Source organism: Miscanthus floridulus, chromosome 6 (assembly GCF_019320115.1).
Source record: "Miscanthus floridulus cultivar M001 chromosome 6, ASM1932011v1, whole genome shotgun sequence".
NCBI classification, from domain to species: domain Eukaryota; kingdom Viridiplantae; phylum Streptophyta; class Magnoliopsida; order Poales; family Poaceae; genus Miscanthus; species Miscanthus floridulus.
The window spans coordinates 66,574,121-66,596,452 of NC_089585.1; positions in this window are offsets into that span (position 1 = coordinate 66,574,121).

Here is a 22,332-nt window from a genome sequence, read left to right on the forward strand (position 1 = left end):
CGTGGACACAGTGTTATCACACAGTGGCCGGTAATCCCTGTCGTGCCCTGTCCCTGGCCGGTATGGCGCTAATGCGACCTCGGGTCGCATCGGCCATTCTGTGGTGTTGAGCTACTGTTCGGCTAAGATTGCGGGAGTGGTTGAAAGTATTAATGAGACGTGACGCGCTGTCGGGGGGTTGACCGAGGCGGGGGCGATGGGCTGCGGACGAGCCGGCCTCGAGCGGTACGGAGAATGAGGCCTCGTGCGAGACGGAGATATGGCTCCTTGCCGAGGCCTCACGCGAGAGGCCTCGCATGACACGGAGAACGCACCTCCTGCCATGGCCTTCTATGGAGAGCCTCGGGCGAGGCGGAGATGGCGTTCCCTAGCCGAGGCCTTCTCCGGAGAGCCTCGGGCGAAGCGGAGTTTGCGTTAGAATGCCGAGACCTTCCGCTCAGGGCTTGAGGCAAGGAGGAAAAGGACCCAGTGGGCTCAGTCATGGCTCATGAGGGGCCCACGACTCGCCTTCTAGTTTTTATTTATTAGAGGGGACTTTAGCGACCCTTTCGATGTTCGCTTGGGGTACCCCGTTCTAAGGTACCCGACAGTAGCCCCCGAGCCTCGGGGGGAGTGCATGCACTCCCCCTGAGGGCTTGCCGAAGCTTGTTTTATACCTACCCCGTAGGAATTGGGGTTTGTTTTTTGAGGTTCTGGTGGGTGCGCACGAGCGCACACGCCGGGTGTAGCCCCCGAGCCCCTGGAGGAGTGGAGTTACTCCTCCAGGGGCTTTCTTCATTTTTGCGTCTGAGCGAGCAGTTCTTAGTTGCATTTGCCGAGCCCCCAAGCGCAAGTTCGGGTTGCGGGGGTCTCGGCGAGGCTGCAGGAAAAAGCCCTCTAGCCTCCGCACGGAGCGAGAGGTTTGTCAGGGGTCCCCTGACTTTGGGTATGATCCTCACGCTTCCTTTTGCTCGGAAGGAGAGGTGGAATGTGCCAGGCTACCCTCGATGGGCACGAGCATGGACATTTCCGGTGAGCTGTTAGCGGGTAGTCCGAGTGGAGGCCCGAGCCCCATTCGCTGGGGAACAGCTAGTGGTCCAGAGACGCACTCCAAGAGTACTAGGGGGTTTCTCTAGTGGGTGCCGAGGCCGTTCGCGGGCCTCGGTGGCTCGGTGCCTCCCTACGGTGGGATCCCATTCGGATACTTCCCTGCCAAGTCTCGGACACGACTTAGGACGCCCTGAGCGACTGTTCGCTCAGGGCCTGGGCCATTCGTAGGCTCGTCCTGATGTCGTCCCTGACTCTGTTGCCCTGGGAGTAGCTGTCGAAACCTTTTGGAGGCCTAGCCTTCGAACCCCTGGACCAGTAACGGGCTCGGTGCCCTTTATCGAGTTTGTAGCGAAACCTCTAGCACGGTTTTGGACTGTTTGCCTTCGTCTTGGGTGTTCTGGTCCTTTCATCTGATCTTCACATGTCCTTTTCGTTCGAACGGAGGGTTAGTTTACCGAGCCCATTTTGGTCTCGGCAAGGTTGCAGGAAGAGCCCCTAGCCTCTGCGTGAGAGGGCCGTCAGGAGTTCTCCTGACTTTTTATACGCCCCTCGCGCGTGAGGGTTTGTTTGCCGAGGCCCCTTTGGGCGCGAGCCTGGGTCGTGGGGTCTCGGCATATTTGTAGGAGGAGCCCCCTAGCCTCTGCATAGGGCGAGAAGGCCATCGGGAGTTCCCCTGACTTTTTATGTGACCCTCGCGCTTCCTTTTCACTCGGAAGGAGGGGTGGAATGTGCCTCGCTACCCTCGATGGGCACGAGCGGTGGCACTTTCGGTGAGCTGTTATCGGGTAGTCCGAGTGGAGGCCCGAACCCTATTCAGTTAGGGGACGGCTAGCGGTCTAGAGACACACTCCAAGAGTACTAGAGGATTTCTCTAGTGGGTGCCGAGGCCGTTCATTGGGCCTCGGTGGCTCGGTGCCTCCCTACGGTGGGATCCCATTCGGATACTTTCTTGCCGGTCTCGAACACGACTTTGGGCATCCCAAGCGTTTCGCTCGCTTGGGCCTCGGCCCCGTATAGGCTTGCCCATAGTCACCCCTAACTCTATTATCCTGGGGTGGCTGTCGAAACCTTTTGGGGTCCAGCCTTCGAACCCCTAGATCGTAATAGGCTCAGAGCCCGGTTCCTTCCTATGAAAGGAACAGGCCACGGGGAATATCTTCCCCATTGGCTTAGCAACGGGTGGCGCGCCTTTTGAGGCGGTTTCATGGGGAGGCAAAACGACGCCTGCTGCCGTAGTGGCCGAGCGTGACGTGATGGACGGGACGTAACTATCCTCGCATTTAATGCGGGAAATATGGGTGCGTGGGCCGATGAAATCGGCTCGTGGTTAACCACGCCGGACAGGGGAAAACCTCCCCGATTTCATCACCCATTCGTTTCACCTCCTCCCTGCATAAATACCTAAGGAGCCTCGCCCCTCCTCAGTCTTACCTTGCCTGCATTAGCACCGCCTTCGCCGAGCCGTCGCCAGAGCAGCAGGTGCCGGGAAGAAGAGGAGAGAAGAGCGAGCCTGGGTAGAAAGCGAGAAAAAAGCGAGAGCATGGGAGGGAGAGAGAAAGACTCACTGCTGCACCCGATTCCTCCATCGCACCCATGGCCGGCAACGTCGTCGTTGTCGAGGTGGACCCTTGGGATCCATCGGACGTCACCGAGGAGATGCTCCAGTCGCTTGTCAATGGTGGACTCCTCCACCCGGTGATAGACCCTAGTAGGCTGGAGTGGATTGCTCCGTATGGCGAGCCGGAGCCGAGGCTCCATGACGGCTACATCGTGAGCTTTGTCTCCTTCCACGAGCACTGGCCTCGGTGTCCCGGCGGACCGGTTCATGCGGGCACTCCCGCACTACTATGGCATGGAGCTCCACAATTTTAATCCCAACTCCATCGCTCAGGCGGCTATCTTCGTTGCCGTCTGTGAGGGGTATTTAGGGATCGCTCCCCATTGGTAGTTGTGGCTCCACCTATTCTGGGCGCGGCACACTACCAAGCCGATGGGCACGTCGGGCAAGAGGAAGGCATCGAGGGCCGGAGGCTGCACTCTCCAAGTGCGTCAGGACCACCTGCACCTCTACATCCTGGCCCAACTCACGTCCTCCAACCACCGGTGGTACACGAGTTGGTTTTACCTCCACAACAAAGATGGAGGACTTCCCCCCTACATCGAGCGGATTGTGGGGAGTTGCCCGGAGAAATGGAAGTGGGGTGTCCCAAAGGTCGACCAGCCCAAGCTGGAGCCACTCCTGGAGGGGCTGGCGAGGCTGCGGGGCCATGGCCTCACCGTAGCTGTGGTCGTGGCCGCCTTCCACCGCCAGAGGGTGCTACCGCTGATGGCTCGGCGGCGACGGCTGTTCGAGATGAAGCCGGGTGAGCCCATTGAGGGCACCCGGATGTCCTCCTCCACCCTCTCTGACGAGGAATGTCTCCGTCAGGTGGGGGAGACGGTAAATGCGAAGTTGAGGGGTGGCAACTTGACCCCCTTCGTGATGCGACCGTCGCGGGGGTTCCTTTCGCTGGTAAGTCAAGTGCTGCTGTAGCCTCTAAGCCTCCTCAATCTCTCCTTATCCCTTGTTTCCTTATGCGCGTTTGTCATTCCTTCAGGGGATGAGGGACGTGCACTCCTCTCCGCCGCCCATTCCCGAGGACACGGGGCGGCGTGCGATCAATCGCGCACATGCCGATGCGCAGAAGAAGCGAAAGGATGCTAAGGCGGCGAAGCACATGAAGCACATCCTCACGCGCGAGGAATTGGATAAGCGCCGCCATCAACAACGGAAGGATGGTCTCCCATTGGAGGAATCCCCATCGACGTCGTTGTCGACGGAGGCCTCGAATAGGAACGACAAGGGCAAGGGAGGACGAGGCCCCCTAGACCACCTTCCTGACATCGTGGAGGTGGCGCCCGGGGCGTCGGCAAGCAGCCCGGCACCCCGGGGAGGGGAGGAGAAGCGGACTCGGGGCCGACGGTTGCCCGCTCTGGGGCCGAGGCCGACACGCCTGAGGCGCGGGCGTTAGGCAAGCGCAGCCGTCGGCCCGGTAGGCTCGGCGGCCGTGGCAGAGCAGGTGGCGGTGGAGGCTGACGCCACCACCCCCGTAGAGGACCGAAGGGGTGCCGGGGTCCGCTGAGGACCGACCGGCATCGATGGATACGGATGCGACGCCACTACCGCCGCCTCCGCCGTTGCGGATGAGGTTTGCTGTGGCGAAGCGGGGGCCAGCCCCGTTCGAAGTAAGTGTATTTTTGGCAGGGTCATAGTGTCTTCCGTTCGCTTTTTAGGTCTCGCGCTGACCCTGTAGGTTAATTTTTCTTTAGTCGGAAGCGGCCTGCAGACGACCTCCCCTTGGCGCCCCTTCAAGGCGCTTAAGGCGAGCCCTGGCTCCTCCGCCCACTGGGTGGCGGAGGCACAAGCCACCATCCAACGTGGCGCGGCGTCGGCGAGGGTCGACCCAAAGGAACTGGCCGCCCAAGGAGGGGTTGCCGAGGTGGCCCCTACATGGTCGGATGGGGCCGTCGTGCCCTTTGTTGCCGAGGCTCCCAGGGCCTCCGAGGCTGAGGCGATGGAGGCCCCAGTGCCCACGACTGCCGAGACCGCAGTGTCCACGGTCGGCATTTCTACGTCTGCCGAGGCCACAATGGCGGAGGCCGGAGCCCCCGAGACTGCCGAGGCCATGATTGCAGAGGCAGGAGCCCCCGAGGTCACCATGGCCGTCGTAATGGCAGCGAGGCCGTCTGTGCAGGAGGTGCAGGCGGCGGAGGCCTCGGCTATGCCCTTGGCTCAGGGCTCACCGTTGTTGCGGGAGAGCGCCTGGGAGATGGAGGTCTATCCGATCTCCTCTGATGATACTTCCCGGGTGCGGGAGGTGGTCGACGCCGAGGAGACTGATGCCGTGGAGCAGCCGGCGCCACTCTTGGACGAGGGAAGCTCGGCCCTCATGCGGGTGCGACCCGAGCCCTGCGGGTGGGATCACCCGCGGGTACTGTGGCGAAGCTAGGATGACCCTGAGGGGGAGCCTCTGTTCGCCCTTGAGGATGCGGCCGAGGGCAGGCGCTGGAGTACCTTCGAGCAGTACCACGAGCTGGCAGAGCGGTCGCTATGAACAGCGCTGTCCGTGGTGGCTGACGAACTGCCCGGAGTCACCCTAGGTTCGTGTGTTCCTTTCTCATGTGACGTTGTTCTTTTCTCGGTTTTGTCGCAATCGATGACCTCTGCTCTGCCTCCTCAGGAGCTCGAGACCCGGTCCCTCAGGAAGTCGGTCTTCCTCCGGCGGGAGAGGGGAAGTCTGGGACCAGCTTCAGCAGCAGAGGGGCCTTCTTGCCGATGCTAACGAGCTTCTGTCGGCATGAAGCACGGAGGTGGAGGACCTCCGCCTTCGCTATGCTGACACGAAGGTCGAGGTGGCCACAGCCCAGACACAGCTCGCCCCCTTAGCGGCGCGGATCAAGGAGCTGGAGGAGGAGCTTATCCGCACCGTCAAGTGATCGGGATGCCTTCATATCTCGGGCTGAAGAAGCGACGGCCTCAGGCAAGGCCCTGGCCGGGCAGCTGGGGGCAGAGGAGAGCGCGCACCGGCTGACCAAAGGCGCTTTGAATGAGGCCCTTGCTTCGGTTGAGGCCTCGCAAATCGAGGCTGTGGTTTTGAGGGGGATGGTCGAGGGTGAGTTCCAGTCCCCTTGTTTCATTTCCTTCTCCTTATGTTCGCTCCCTAACTTCTTTGTATGATGCAGAGCTGGGGAGTGAAGCTTCTAGGGCGGCGACTGAGACCCGACGCTAGGAGTAGAAGGCCAAGGGTGAGTTCCGTGGGCTTCCGTCCCTAACTTGGGTTGTTTTTTCTCTGGCTCGACCTCATTCCATTTTCTACGGTGCAGAGTCAGAGGCGGAGTTCGCTCGGGCCGCCGAGGCTTCCAGCACGGTGCAGACAGTGCTTGACAATGAGATCGAGGAGCATGAGGTGCTGAAACGTGCCGCCCTTTCCACCTGCGAGGCCTTGGAGGTTGAGGGGGTTCAGTCAGGCAGCTCCCTTGGGAGTCGCTTGATTGCGCTGAGCAACTAGGTGCACGAGCGACTCCGAGGGGCGCTGCACATGGGTGTCAAGCGGGCGATGGCCGTCATCTCCTCTCACTACCTTGGCATTGACCTCCCGAGCATCAATGATGGCTATGTTCTGCTTGATGATGAGGAGGAGGCCAACGCGGCGGTCGCGAAGCTGATGGTGGTGGCGGAGGGCCCTGGCACGGTGCTGGCGATGCTCTTTGAAGAGGAGGTGGTTCCTCCCCTACCAACTGCTGGTGCTGAAGGCCTCGAGCCTTGACCTGGGCCCCAGGGGTTATGTAAAAGTAGAATAGGGGTTATTTTTGTATCATAACGTTTGCGGCTGTCGAGGCCTTTACTTTTGAAGTACTTGTGTTTCTTAGTTGTTTTTCTTATGTCTCCGAGCCTCTGCCCTCTGTTGCTCCTGATCAGATTTCATTTGCAAGACACCCCCCTGGGGCCTAAGCCGTCCCTTGAGCGAGAGGTAGTGAGGGAGTGCCATAGCCCAGAGGTGTAGGTAGTCTCGCGACTCTACTGACCTCTTGCTTAGGAACAGCCCTTGGTCCAAGGAGTTTTTGCAAATGATTTGTCAGAGCCTGCTAGAGTCTTGGCGTAGGAATTTTTGTGAAAAACAACTAAAGAATGGTGCGTGGGACCTAGGGGGAGTCCCCCATCTAGCCCCCGAGGGAGGCTTGGTTCTGCCAAGGCAGAGCCGAGTCTCCCTTGTCGTGTTGATTGTGTTGCCGAGACCTACGATGGGCTTGGGGGGTTTCTCAAAAAATAAGACCAACTATAGAACGCTTTTTAATTGTATTTTGGGAAACGACATATACAATGCTTGGAAATTTAGGGATAAAAGTGATGTAGCTGTTCTATGTTCCAAGCGTTGGTGAAGATTTCGCCCTTCTCATTGGCCAGCTTGTAGGTCCCGGGCTTTAGCACTTGGGCGATGATGTACGGTCCTTCCCATGGCGGGGTCAGCTTGTGGCGACCCTTGTTGCTCTGTGCTAGCCTCAACACCAGGTCGCCTACCTTCAAGTCTCGGCCTCGGACGCATCGGGCCTGATAGCGCCGCAGGCTCTACTGGTACTTGACCGAGTGTAGTAGCGTGACGTCTCGGGCTTCCTCCAGCTGATCAAGGGCGTCCTCTCGGGTGGTGCGGTTACTCTGTTCATTATAGGCTTGCAGCCTCGGGGAACCATATTCCAGGTCAGTGGGGAGGATGGCCTGTGCCCCATAGACTAGGAAGAAAGGCGTGAATCCCGTGGCTCGACTTGGAGTGTTCCTCAGGCTCCAGATGACCGACGGGAGTTCGGCTGAGCCATTTCTTGCCAAACTTTTTCAACCGGTTGTGAATCCTTGGCTTGAGGCCTTGTAGGATCATGCCGTTGGCATGCTCTACTTGGCCGTTGGTCCTTGGGTGTCCTACAGCCGACCATGCCACACGGATGTGGTGGTCGTCGCAAAACGTCAGGAACTATTTGCCGGTGAACTGCGTCCCGTTGTCGGTGATGATGGTGTTGGGGACCCCAAACCTGTGGATAATGTCAATGAAGAATAGCATCGCCTGCTCGGATTTAATTCGACTGATCGGAACGAGCCTTGATCCATTTGGAGAACTTGTCGATTGATACCAGTAGATGGGTGTAGCCCCTGGGGGCCTTTTGTAGAGGCCTGACCATGTCGAGCCCCCACACGGCGAACGGCCATGTGATGGGGATGGTTTGCAGGGCTAGGGCCGGGAGATGCGTCTGCCGAGCATAGTACTGGTATCCTTCGCAGGAGCGTACTAGCTTGGTAGCGTCGGCGACCGCCGTCGGCCAATAGAACCCTTGGCGGAAAGCTGTTCCCTACGAGCGTCTGAGGCACCGCATGGTGCCCGCAGGCGCCTGTGTGTAAGTCCCAAAGCAGGGCTTGGCCTGCCTCGGCACTGATACAACGTTGGAGGACACTTGAGGGACTTCGCCTATACAATTCATCATTGTAGAGGGCGTAGGTCTTGGCTCGGTGCGTGAGCCATCGTGCTTCGGTTCTGTTGTCAGGAAGCTCCCCCCGATCAAGCCAATCGAGGAATGGGACTCGCCAATCCAGCATCCTGAATCAGTCTGCGGAGGCTCGGTGTTGACTTGCATGACCTTGGGCTCAGTCGAGGGGGTCTCGGCAGCAGAGGGGGTGTTGGGCTTTGCTATGGGTTCCACAGGTGGGCCCTCCTCTATTGTCGAGGTGCAACTGATGGAAGGTTTGTGGAGGTCTCTGGCGAAGACGTTCGGGGGGACCGGGGCTCGTGCCGAGGCCATCTTTGCTAGCTCGTCGGTGGCCTCATTGTACTTTCACACGACGTGATTTAGTTCGAGACCGTCAAACTTGTCTTCTAGGCGTCGTACCATCTTGTCAGTAAGCCTCCATTTTGGGGTCGAGGCAGTTTGACTCCTTCATCACTTGATCTATGACGAGCCGCGAGTCAGCCTCGGACATCGAGGCGCCATGCCCCAAGCTCGATGGCGACTTGCAAGCCATTGATGAGGGCCTCGTATTCGGCCACATTGTTGGAGGCGGTGAAGTGGAGCTGCACCATGTAGCGCATGTATACTCCGAGGAGTGAAATGAAGAGCAGGCCCGTGCCTACCCCGATCTTCATCAGGGATCCATCAAAGTACAGGGTCCAGCACTCCATCTGAATTTGAGCCGGTGGCAGTTAGGGTATCTATCCATTCAGCCACGAAATCGGCCAAGACCTGAGACTTGATCACTTTTCGAGGCGCAAAGGTCAAGGTTTCCCCCATAAGCTCGACAGCCCACTTGGCTATCCTGCCCGAGGCCTCCCGGTTATGAACTATCTCGCCCAAGGGGAAGGATGATACCACAGTCACTGGGTGCGACTCGAAGTAGTGGCGCAGTTTGTGTCGGGCCAGGACCACAGCGTAGACCAGCTTCTGGATGTGGGGGTAGCAGTGCTTTGGTCTTAGAGAGCACCTCGCTGATGAAATAAATAGGTCATTGGGTGGGCAGAGTATGCCCTTCTTCCTACCTCTCTACCACTACGGCGGTGCTGACCACTTGGGTAGTTGCGGCGACGTAGAGTAAGAGGGCCTCATCCATGGCTGGGGGTATCAGGACGGGAGGATTGGTGAGCAGCCTCTTGAGTCTGTCGAGGGCTTCTTCAGGCCTTGGGGGTCCAGGAAAAGCGCTTGGAATTCCTCAAAAGTCGGTAAAGAGGTAACCCTTTTTCGCAGAGGCATGAGATGAAGCGGCTCAGGGCCGCAAGGCATCCCATGACCCTCTGCACTCCCTTGAGGTCTTTGATTGGTCCCATGCTAGTTATGGCCGAGATCTTCTCTGGGTTAGCTTCAATGCCATGCTCCGAGACTATGAATCCCAAGAGCATGCCTCGGAGGACCCCGAACACACACTTCTCGGGATTGAGCTTGATGCCCTTCTCTCTAAGGCATTTGAAGGTTATCCTCAAGTCAACAATGAGATCCTCATCCTTTCTGGTTTTGACCACGATGTCATCTATGTAGGCCTCGACGGTCTGGCCAATGTTGTCGCCAAGACCTGGGTCATGCACCGTTGGTACGTGGCACCTGTGTTTCTGAGACTGAAGGGCATCGTTACATAGCAGTACATACCGAATGGTGTGATAAAAGAAGTCGCAAGCTGGTCAGACTCTTTCATCTTGATTTGATGGTAACCAGAGTACGCATCAAGGAAAGACAGGGTCTCGCACCCTGCAGTGGAATCAACGATTTGATCGATTCGGGGTAATGGGAAGGGGACCTTTGGACAGGCTTTGTTCAAACCGGTGTAGTCTACACACATCCTCCATTTCCCACTTTTCTTCTTGACTAACATGGGGTTAGCCAACCACTCTGGGTGGGACACTTCCTTGATGAACCCGGCCGCCAAGAGTTTCTGTATCTCCTCACTGATGGCCCCTACGCTTTTCCTCGTTGAAGCGGTGCAGGCGTTGCCTCATGGGTCTGGATCCGGCCCGGATGTCTAGGGCAGTGCTCGGTGACCTCCCTTGGTATGCCCAGCATGTCCGAGGGGCTCCATGCGAATATGTCGGCGTTCGCACAGAGAAAGTCGACGAGCATGGCTTCCTATTTGATGTCGAGGGTGGCGCTAATCCTTAGCGCTCGGTCGTCGGGGCAGGCGGGGTCGACCGGGATGAGTTTGATGGTTTTAGTAGGCTCGAATGCCCCCAGCGCGATGCTTGGAGTCAGGCACCTCGCCACTGAGTTGGTCGAGGTGGGCGAAGAGGGTCTCGGCCTCTGCAAGAGCCTCAGCGTACTCGATGCATTCGATGTCGCAGTCGTATGCATGTTCGTACGTGGATTCAATCATGATGACACCGCTAGGGCCTAGCATCTTGAGCTTGAGGTAGGTATAGTTGAGCACTGCCATGAACTTGGCGTAGCACGGCTGCCCCAGAATAGCGTGGTAGGCTCCCCCGAAACCCGACTACCTCAAAGGTGAGGACTTCCTTGCGGTAGTTGGAGGGGGTGCCGAAGCAGACAGGAAGGTCGATGTGCCTAAGGGGTCGCGTGCGCTTCCCTAGCACGATGCCATGGAAGGGTGCGACGTCGCCTCGGAGCCTCGACCGGTCGATCTCCAAGAGCTCCAGGGTGTTGGCGTAGAGGATGTTGAGGCCGCTGCCTCCGTCCATCAACACCTTGGAGAGTCGAGTGTTGCCAATGATCGGGTCGACGACTAGTGGGGTACTGCCTGGGATTCGGAATATGGTTAGGGTGGTCATCTCGATCGAAGGTGATCACCTCTCGAGACCAGTCAAGGTACTGGGGGTGGCCACCTTGACCGAGAAGACCTCTCGGTGTTCCCTCTTGCGCTGCTATGCCATAAGGCATGCCAAGGGCCCATCGAAGATCATGAAAGCATTGCGTACCTCGGGGAACCCGTCATCCTGCCGTCGTCCCGGTCGCCGGCGCCCTTCTGCTTGGCGTCATCATCGGGAGCCCGAGCCTAGCGTAGTAGCGCCGCAGCATGGTGCAATCCTCGAGAGCATGCTTGACCGGGTTCTAGTGGTAAGGGCAGGGTTTCTTGAGCATGTCATCGAAGGGCCTAGGGCCTTTGAAGCCTCAGGGATTCTTGCGCTTTGTGGGCCGCGACCAGATCAGCCTCCAGGACCTCCCGCTTTCCTAGGCGCCCCTTTTTCTTTCTCTTGGGGAGGTGGGAGGCTGAGGCCTCAAGGGCCTCGTCCCTCTGCTTACCCTTGGTGCCGGTGTCAGGGAAGATGGCTCCGACAGCCTCTTCACCCGAGGCAAAGCTGATGGCGATGTCGAGGAGCGCGGTAGCAGAGCGCGGCATGTTGCGACCTAACTCTCGGACCAAGTCCCAACAAGTGGTGCCGGAGAGGAAAGCTTGGACGATCTCTGAATCGCCGACGCTGGCCAACTCGGTGCACTGTTTGGAGAAACGCCGGATGAAGTCTCGGAGAGACTCGTCCGGCTTCTAGCGACAGCTCTTAAGATCCCAGGAGTTCCCAGGGTGCACGTATATGCCCTGGAAGTTCCCGATGAAGATCCTAACCAAGTCGCGCCAGTCGTGGATTTGCGAGGGGGGAAGGTGCTCGAGCCAGGCTCTCGTCGAGTCCGATAGGAGCAAGGGGAGATTGCGGATGATGAGCAGGTCATCGTCCGCGCCACCTAGCTGGCAGGCCAGGCAGTAATCAGCAAGCCAGAGTTCTGGGTTGGTCTCGCCGCTGTACTTAGCGAGATTGGCGGGTTGCCGAAACCAGGCAGGGAAAAGAGCAGCGCGGATGGCCCTGCTAAAGACCCGAGGGCCTGGCGGTTCAGGGGAAGGACTGTGGTCCTCCCCGCTGTCGTAGCGACCACCTCGGTGTGGGTGGTAGCCCCGAGTGGGCCCCTCGTTGTCGTGGCATCGTCGCCTGCTAATTGCCTCATGGTCTCCCTATGCCTCGCGTCGATTGCCAAGGCGGTTCAGAAGCACAGGGAACCCTATGGGCTATTGGCGCTTGGTCGGGCTCAGGAACGAGCCAGGGGCTTCCCTATCTTGCCGAGGCGGTGCCGTGGGAAGGTTCAAGGCACCCCCGTGCCATCGGGAGGCGGACCTCTCGGCCTGCTAAACCGCAGCGGTCTCTAGGAGATCGCGGAGCTCGCCGCAAACCCGCCACCCCCTCCGTGGTAGAAGGCTCGGGCATTGCAGGGACCAGCATTGCCGTAGCCATGACGTTCTGGCTAGCGCGATTGAAGACTAGGGGTTGCTCACTCCCTTCGTCGTCATGGATGCGGTGATGCACATCGTGGGCCCTCCGTCGGGCTCCCCTGCCTTCGCCGCAACCTCGCTGTTCTTGTTCGAGAGAGTCTCGAAGCTGCTGCAGAAGGAGCTAGTCTTGTTTGACCTTGGCCTAGAGCTCACGGAGCTGTTTCTAGGTCTGGGTGCTGAGGTCGTGCAAGAGCGACGTTCTCATTTCGTGCGGTCGGCAGGACATTGTGTGGGGGTGTGGCGGCGCCTGCCCCTGGACTGAAGCGAGGAATAGCTACCTACCCCCCTCATCCTCTTCGCCCGCCCTCGGCATCCCGAGCCCAACGTGAAAACACACTCGCGAGTGGGGTCGTAAGTGCCTTCGTCGTCGGAGTCGGAGTAACTCGAAGCAGGTAGTCACTTGCGGCCAAGAACTGGCGCAAAGCCTCAGGGTCATGGAGCCCGAAGAAATCCGCTCTGGGCCATGCCTCGTCCTCATCCGAGGAGTCGGCATGGGTGCTTAGGTCAAGAGCAAAGCGCTGGCGAAGTTCCAAGGGATCCTCATGAGCGACAGTGTAAGCGTAGGCGTAAGAGGTGGCGGCATTTCTCAACCCAAAGGGGTAATGGGATGGTGCCATTGCCAAATCTCTGCTCCGGCGGAGTCGGGTTCTTCAGGGGGTGGTGGAGCGAAGCTGATGACTAGGCATCGCCGCGTGTCATCAGCGAATTTCCTTTATCCAAGCTCAGGCCAGACAGGTCCCCAGCCAGGGGACCCTATGCCAACAGCTGGTCAGTAGGATATCGGCAAGGAATGGCGTGCCGCCCCGGGTTCGCGTAGCGTCAGGGTGGCCTTGCTCGCGTCGTGCATGGCGAGCGTGGCGAGAGCGGCCGCCGGGCGCCGCCTGCGCATGGGCTAGCCGGTGCGTAACTTCATCGTCAGACGGTGGGGCTCGAGGTGTGAGGAGTACCATGTCGTACTCATGCCCTAGAGACATGAACTCTAGGCTCCTAAACCAAACTACGATGCCGAGACGCAATGGTCAGTACGGGGTCTGCCATCCAGAACCTGCTAGGATGACGAAAACTGACACGCAGACAGCCCCTACCTGGCGCGCCAACTGTCGGTGTTTCGGACCGGGGGGTCCTCAACCAACCAGTGAATTTGTTCTGCGTGCTCCCGATTCCGGATGGTGATGCAAAGAGACACAAGATTTATACTGGTTCGGGCAATCGGTGCCCTACGTCCAGTCTGAGAAATCAAACTTGTATTCCTTGCACCGAAGTGCTCGTAGTAGGGGGTTACAAGCTAAGGGGGAGAAGGAACTAGTCCTAGGTCTCAGCAGAGTGTCGTGTGGGCCGTCTAAGACATTGCTCTCAAGCGGCTGGAATGTGTGCGTGTGTGTTACCAAGTGTCCTCTCCCTCTAAGTGGCCCAAGTCCTCTCCTTTTATAGTTGAAGGGAGGACAAGGACCATACATGTATTACTATGCGGCGTCGTGCCAATAGGGGTGGCATGTCCGAGCCCTGTGGCCTGTTCCTATGGCGGTGTGGTCGTAGGAGTGGTCTGTCCTTGGAGTACTAGGGCGGCGTGGTTGTCCCATCAGATCCTGTGCGTCGTGGGAGTCCCGGGAATGCCTTGGAGCGGACGTGGCGACGAACGTGCAAACCACTGTGTACAGACTGTGCGCGAGGCCGAGACTTGGTCAGTGCCGAGGCTTACACTATGGTGGGGGGGGTCTCGGCGGGCATGAACCCCAAGGTCGCTGAGGCCCTGGTGTACAGTGCCGAGGCCTTGTGCGAGCGGCTGATCGTGGGTACAGCATTAGGACACAGTGGCCGGTAATCCCCGTCGTATCCTGTCCCAGCCGGTATGGCGCTGATCGTGGACACAGTGTTATGACATAGTGGCCGGATAATCCCCGCCGTGCCCTGTCCCGGCTGGTATGGCGCTGATGCGACCTCGGGTCAGCGTTGGCCATTCTGTGGCGTTGAGCTACTGTCCGGCTGAGATTGCGGGAGTGGTTGAAAGTATTAATGAGACGTGACGCGCTGTCGGGGGGTTGACCGAGGCGGGGGCAACGGGCTGCGGACGAGCTGGCCTTGAGCGGTACGGAGAATGAGGCCTCGCGCAAGATGGAGATCTGGCTCCTTGCCGAGGCCTCGCGCGAGAGGCCTCGCGCGACATGGAGAACGCACCTCCTGCCGAGGCCTTCTGTGGAGAGCCTCGGGCGAGGCGGAGACGGCGTTCCCTGCCGAGGCCTTCTCCGGAGAGCCTCGAGCGAAGCGGAGTTTGCGTCAGGATGCCGAGACCTCCCGCTCAGGGCTTGAGGCGAGGAGGAAAAAGGACCCAGTGGGCTCGGTCGTGGCTCGTGGGGGCCCACGACTCGCCTTCTAGTTTTTATTTATTAGAGGGGACTTTAGCGACCCTTTCGATGTTCAGCTTGGGGTACCCTGTTCTAAGGTACCCGACAATAGCAGAATCGAAAGGAGCTTCTTTCTGGTGAACTATGTGCTGTTGTCCGTGATAATGGAGTTCGAGACTCCAAAGCGATGGAAGATGTCAAGGAAGAACAACACGACTTTCTTAGACTTGATCGTGGAGATCAGTCGAGCCTCTACCCAGTTTGTAAATTTGTCTATGGTGGCAAGCAAGTGCGTATAGCCCCTAGGCACCCTCTTGAGAGGTCCGAGCAGATCGAGCCCATAGACCGCTGAACGACCACGTGATGGGGATCATCTGGAGTGCTTGGTCCAGCACATGGGTCTGCCGAGCATAGTATTGACACCCTTCGCAGGTGCGCACAATATGTCTAGCATCAGCTACCATGGTCGGCCAGTAGAAGCCTTGTCGGAACGCATTTCTGACCTAGGTTCTAGGCGTGGCATGGTGACCGCAGACCCCACCGTGGATGTCTCTCAGCAACCGCTTCCCTTGTTCGATGGGGGATGCAGCGCTGTAGGATCCTAGCATGGCTTCGCTTATAGAGCTCACCCTCAATAAGGACAAAGGACTTGGCATGACACACGAGCCACCGAGCCTCTGTCTTGTCCATCGGCAGTGCCTCATGGAGGAGATAGTCGAGGTAAGGCGTCCTCTAGTCAGCTAGAGGGTCAGGCTCTGTCGCTGGATCTTCATCAAGCTCCATGACTTCGGGGTTGGATGGAGCCGATGGTTGGTTAGCCTTTGAGCCCGGGGCAGGCGGCCCATCATTGGCTTGTTCTGGCTCATTGTAGCGGACCGAGGGCTTATACTAATCATTGGCGAAGATGCCTATTGGCACCAGCTCTTGGCCGGATGCCAACTTTGCCAGCGCACCAACTACCTTGTTGAGATGCTTCGGGATGTGATTGAGCTCGAGACCGTCGAACTTGTCCTCCAGCTGGCGGACTTCCCGGTAATATGTAGCCATCTTGGCATTGTGGCAGCTTGATTATTTCATGACTTGGTCGATGACCAGCTGGGAGTCACCCCGGACATCGAGCCATCAGATACCCAGCTTGACTACGATGCATAGGCCATTGATGAGTGCCTCATACTCGACCACATTGTTGGAGAAGAGGAAATGGATGCAAACCATGTACCTCATGCGTACCCCGAGTGGCGAAACGAAGACCAGCCGCACGCTGACGCCTTTCTTCATCAGCGATCCATCGAAGTACATCATCCAGTACTCATGGTCGATGACTGTTGGCTGGCATTTGGACCTCGGTCCACTCTACAACAAAATCAGCTAACACTTGGGACTTGATGGCCGTTCGGGGGCATATAAAATGCCTTGACCCATCAGCTCAAGTGCCCACTTGGTAATTCTTCCCTGTGGCATCCCTATTTTAGACGACCTCAACGAGAGGGAAGAACGTCACAATCGTCACTGGATGTGACTCAAAGTAGTGACGCAACTTCCTTTTGGCAATGAGGACGACATACAGGAGCTTCTGGATTTGGGGGTAGTGGGTCTTGGAATCGGACAAGACCTCGCTAATGTAGTATATGGGATGCTGCACTTTGAGGGCGTGTCCCTCTTCTTCTTGCTCTACCACTAGGGAGGCGCTGACCACTTGCATGGTGGCTACGATGTAGAGCAAAAGTGGTCCCCATTGATTAGGGGGACTAGGATCGAGGCCTTCATTAGAAGCTACTTGACCATGTCAAGTGCCTCCTAGGCCTTGGGCGTCCATTCAAAACGATCGGCCTTCTTCAGGAACTGATAGAGGGGGAGACCTCATTCGCCGAGGCAGTGATATAAAGCAGCTAAGCATAGTGAGGCACCCTATAACTCGCTATACCCCCTTTATGTTCTGAATTGGGCCCATCCTCGTGATGGCCGAGATCTTCTCTAGGTTGGCTTCGATGCCATGCTCGAAAACGATAAAACCTAGCAGCATACAACTTGGGACCCGAAAACACACTTCTCGGGGTTGAGCTTGATGTCATTTGCTTGGAGTTTCGTGAAGGTCTGTTCTAGGTCGGCTATGACCTGGTCAGCCCATTTGGACTTGACCATGATGTCATCCATGTAGGCCTCAATAGTTCACCCGATGAGGTCCCCGAAACACTTGAGCGTGCAATGCTGGTACGTAGCCCCTACATTTTTAGATCGAATGGCATTGTGATGTAGCAGAATGATCCAAATGGGGTGATGAAAGATGTTGCAAGCTGATTGGACTCTTTCATTGTGATCTGATGGTACCTAGAGTACACATCAAGGAAGCAAAGGGTTTCACACCCTGAGGTCGAGTCGACTACTTGGTGGCAAAGGAAACGGATCCTTTGGATACGCTTTGTTGAGACCCATGTAATCAACAGACATTCTCTATTTCCCACACTTCTTTCGTACAAGAATGGGATTGGCTAACCACTCAGGGTGGTATACTTCCTTGATGAACCCAACCGCCAAAAGCTTTGCAATCTCCTCACTGATGGCCCTGTGCTTCCCCTCATCGAAGCGATGCAGGCGTTGCTTCACTAGATTGGAGCCTGGACTGATCTTCAAGGCATGCTTAGTGACTTCTCTCGGAATGCCTAACATGTTAGAGGGTTTCCACGCAAAGATGTCTGTTGGCGTGGATGAAGTCGACGAGCGCGCTTTCCAATTCAGAGGAAAGCATGGTGCCAATGCACACCACTTTGCCCTTGGAGCTGCTGGGGTCTATCAGGACCTCCTTGCCACCCTCTATAGGTTCAAAAGACCTGACCGACTGGCTTGGGGTTGGGTGCTTCTTTGGTGACCTCCTTCCTAATGCCCATGAGCTCTTTGGATGCAACAATTGCCTTGGCATGCTCGCAGCACTCGAACTCGCACTCGTAGGTGCGCTAGAAGGAGGTGTCGATGGTGATGACCCCACATGGACCCGGCATCTTTAGCTTGAGATAGGTGTAGTTGGGGACGGCCATGAACTTCGCGTAGCATGGACGTCCTAGGATGGCGTGGTAGGTTCCATGGAACTCGACCACCTCGAAGGTAAGGGTCTCCATCCTATAATTGGATGAATCCCCAAAGGTGACGGGTAGATCGATCTGCCCGAGTGGCACGGCCTACCTTCCAAGCACGATGTCGTGGAAAGGCGCCCCGGCCAGCCAGATGCGCGCTCTGTCGATGCCCATGGCGTCGAGCATTTTAGCGTACATGATGTTGAGGCCACTACCTCCATCCATCAGTACCTTGGTGAGCCACTTCGTGCCAATGATCGGGTCGACCACAAGCAGATATCATTTTGGCTATGGAATGCTTTTTGGGTGGTTGGTCCGATCAATGGTTATGGCAGACTCCAACCATCGGAGGAAGGAAGGCGCGGCTGGCTCGGCCGTATAGACCTCACGGCGTGCAAGCTTCTGGCGGTGCTTGGAGTCGTAGGCCACCAACCCTCCAACGATCATGAGGTAGCCATCTAGTGTCGGAAAGCGACCATCCTTCCCCTCCACGTCATCTATAGTCGGCTTGGGGTTCCCCCAATGCTCCCCCTTGTTGGAGCCTCCGGACAAGAACCATTTCATGAGGCCGCAGTCCTTGTATAGATGCTTGATGGGGAAGGCATGGTTCAAGCATGGCCCTTTGAGCAGCTTCTTGAAGTGGTTTAGGGTACCCTCGGCGGGCTTTCGACCCCCTTGTGGTCGGTGGTGGCCAACAGTGAGCCCTCACGCTACTGCTTGTTCTTCTTCTTGCTAGGATGGTTGGAGGTGCCTTCACCGGCGTCCTCATCCCGCTTCGTCTAGCCCTTGAGGCGGTCGAAGATCGCACTGACTGCCTCCTCGCCCGAGGCATGGCTGGTGGCCATGTCGAGGAGCCCCTTGGTGGTTCATAGGCCCTTACATCCTAGCTTATGGACTAGGGACTCGCAGGTGGTCCTAGACAGGAAAGCTCCTATGACGTCGATGTCAGCGACATTGGGTAGCTCGTTGCACTGCCAGGAGAAGCACTGGATGCACCCACGAAGGGTTTCTCTGGTCTTTTGTTGGCATTTTTTGAGATCCCATGGGTTACCAGGACCCGCATATGTGCCCTAGAAGTTTTCCATGAAGATCTCTTTCAGGTCCACCCAACTTTAGATTCGGTTGGGCGAAAGGTGTTCCAACCACGTTCGCACCAAATTGGCCAGGAACAATGGAATGTTGCGGATAATGAAATCGTCATTATCCGCTCCTCCAGCTTGGCAAGCAAGCTGATAATCCTCAAGACATAGTCCGGGGTTCATTTCCCCAGAGTATTTTTGGGATGTTGGCCGATGGTTGGTACCATGGTGGGAAGATGATGTTGAGGATGTGTCGACCGAAGGCCTAGGGTACCTGCAAGTCATGGCTCGGGCTTTGGTCCTCACCATTGTTGTAGCATCTGCCATGATGAGGGTGGTAGCTATGGCTAGCCCCCTCCCCTCGCATCTCTGTAGGCACTCCTATGGGCATCGAGGGTGTCGCACGCCTCAAGGTGGCAGCCGAGACGCTCATGCACTGGACCGCGGTGCGTGGCCTGCTGCGTTGTGGCACCTGGTGGACTAACGTGGCCTTGTTGGGTCATTCTGAGGGCGTGTGCTGGCTAGCATTGAGCTTGTGTCATCGGGACAGCGAGCTCTCAGCCTGCTGCACCACTGCACGCTCCAGTATCATGCGAATCTCATGATGGGCCAATGATCCTCGAGCGTCGCGGGCCCCGAAAGCCCCTAGAGCAAGGCCGCTACAGCAGCGATGTTCTGGCTCGCCTGGGTGAAGTGTGGGAGGGCTTCATCGTCCTTGATGATCCTGCAGTTCATGTCGCGGGCCATGGCGCGCGCACGCCCACCATCTCTGTGGCGCTCGAAATCCACGTGTTCTTGCTAGAGCTAGAGTCATGCTTCCTTGAGCTCTTGGTGCTGGGCCTTCAGCTGCTCTACTCGCTGGCAAGGTGGGGCCCCTGCATCCCTCTCGACCTCATTATCGAAAGTCATTCGTTGGGGTAGCCTCTCCCTCATGGATGCTTTCGACGTGTCCCTCGGGGGTACCTACCATGAAACATTCATAAAAGGGATGATGGCTACCCCTGCTGGAGTCAAAGCTAGAGGGTGACTCCGATTCTCCTACGAGGAGGTCGTGGAAAGGTTCCGCGACATATTTGGTCATCCCCATAAACTCATCGTTCACGGGGGATGGAGGAGTGCGTTGCGCCACAAGGTGGCCAACGGTCTCTGTGGTGTTGCGGAGATCGGATGGGAGTGCTGTCGGGGCACTCCGAATGAGGTATTCTGGAGAGAGTGGCTCTTCTCCGACAAGCTACACCATGATGTTGGTGAACGAGAAAGTGAGGTGGCGTAGGTCCTCCCATGATAGTCGGGGTCCCAGGAAGGCATCGAGCTGGCGCTCTAACCTCCCGTAGTCCAAGCCGAGGAGCTGGTCGCTCCCGAGGGCACGGGGCTCCGGTGCATGTAGCTACAGCTCCTTAAACTCCTTGGCGATCGTGTTGCGGCCGGCAGAGTGGAGAGGTTGGACGGCGGCGGGAGCCTACGCCAACTCTCCCTCTGTTGTGACGATGAAGTCCAGGTCTTCGAAGCGCACGTGCGCCCTCGAGACCCAGCTGACACCGTGACTGTCCATCCAAGACCTGAAGTGGATGTCAAGACACGCAAAAGGCCCCTACTTGGCGCGCCAACTGTCGGTGTTTCGAGTTACCACCGACGAGTAAGTTTCTAGTATTGCGCATCTGGCTCATATGGTGTGCTTAGAGGACATGAGGTTTATACTAGTTCGGATAGAAAGTCCCTACGTCCAGTTTGTCGCTGCTGCTCATGTTACTAGCACTGAAAGTTTGTAGTAGGGGTTACAAACAGATGAGAGAGGGATAGGTCCCAAGTCTCTAGTGAAAGAAGTAAAAGGGTGCTGAGAGCTTAGTTGCTGCTCTTGTGTGTATCTAGATCTGATCGGTTTGGGGTTGGATCGGATCCTTCGTTCTGATTCGGTCCCTTTCATAGGACGCCCTGCTTTCCCTTTTATAAGTCAAGGGAAAGCATGGGTTTATAGCAGAGGAAAAGAGAAGAGCGAGAGAGAGAGGAAGTCATTTTGGATCGCCGGGTCCTTCTTATCCTTCATGCGGGTGATATGAACCCGCTAGGGTTTGTTTCCAATCTTTCGATGAGAGGTGTGGGATAACTCGATTGATGGGTGGAGACGACGTTCACGGCCCGACTACAGCCTTCCAAGCTGCGCCTTAGCAATTGATACACCACCTCCAATGGCTGCCGCGATCTTGTGGAGCGCATCACCCGACCACTAGGGCACTCGTCCTACAAGCAATCGAATAACTAGCAAGAACAAGTATAGCAAGTACTGAATTACTAGATGTAGATGAAAGTTTCAAACTCAATCTCAATTAAGGTGGGGTTCCGAAGACAAGAAGACGGGCGGCTGATCCAGCACGCGCGCTTACAAACAAGTAGCGAGAGCTAAACTTGATCTAAACAAAACCCGACTATTCTTGGTGGCGGCTAAGGAGTATATGAAGGTGGAAGGACGACCAGGGGGTGTTGGGGTCAGTTCTCCAACCCTAGGATACGTCCCTAATGGACCCAACTTGATACACGGCCCATTGGACCAAACTAAGGTGACACAAGCACCTTTGGACAAACAAGCTCTCAGTAGTAATTCAGTCATTGCGGCCGCCTCAAAACAGATATGGACTTGATTCCAGATCCATATGAAAATAGACTTCATAAGGATTCCATGAAGTACTTGAACGCCCCAATCCGAGTCCGTATGCGACCGTGGTGACCATCACAAGTTGGAGCTGTCCTGGAGTCCGAATTCAGCCTCCGCAAATCCTTGTCCCTTTCGGTCCTCTCCCTGGTTCCTAACCAAACAAGAGTGCACGCGTCTCCATGGTCTAAATATGATGGACATGAACTCAAGAGTGAACTTACTTGATGATTAATGTGACGAGCACGGGCGCGAGTAGTAGGACCAGAAACTGGTACTCGTGTCGGCGTGGATGTATCGTTGGTGTTGATGTCCTCATCAGCGGGTCCCGCCGACCCTGTAGATGTCAATAGGGACAGCTCCACGTCGTGGCCCTGTGCGCTACTAGCGCCATGTGCAGGCGTCGCCTGTCGGTCATGGCGTTCCATTTCGTCACAGCGAACGTCGTGGTGAGCTGACGCGCCTGTTAGTATTCGTATAGGGGTTAGGCAGAACATCACCGGTACGCCCGACACTATTCTTGATGTGAATCCTCAGGCATGGCCCGTCATGGCCATGGGTTACATCGGGGCATGCCAGTCTCTTCCTTGGTGTTAGAGTTTTGACCCAGGTCCATACGCTTGGACCTGGAGTGGTTGGCGGCGGTATGGGACCCCCGTTGGACGAGCCGGAATCCACAGCCTCGTGGTTGGGTGAGGCGGAGTCCGCGGCCCCGGGGTCGGGCGAGACAGAGCGCAAATCCAAGGGTCGGGTGTGACAGAGGCCCGCGACCTTGTGGTTGGGCGAGGCGGAGTCTGCGGCCCCGGGGTCGGGCGAGGCAGAGCCCTCTCCCAGAGGTCGAGCGAGGCGGAGCGCAAACCCAAGGGTCGAGTGAGGCGGAGCCTACAGCCTTGGG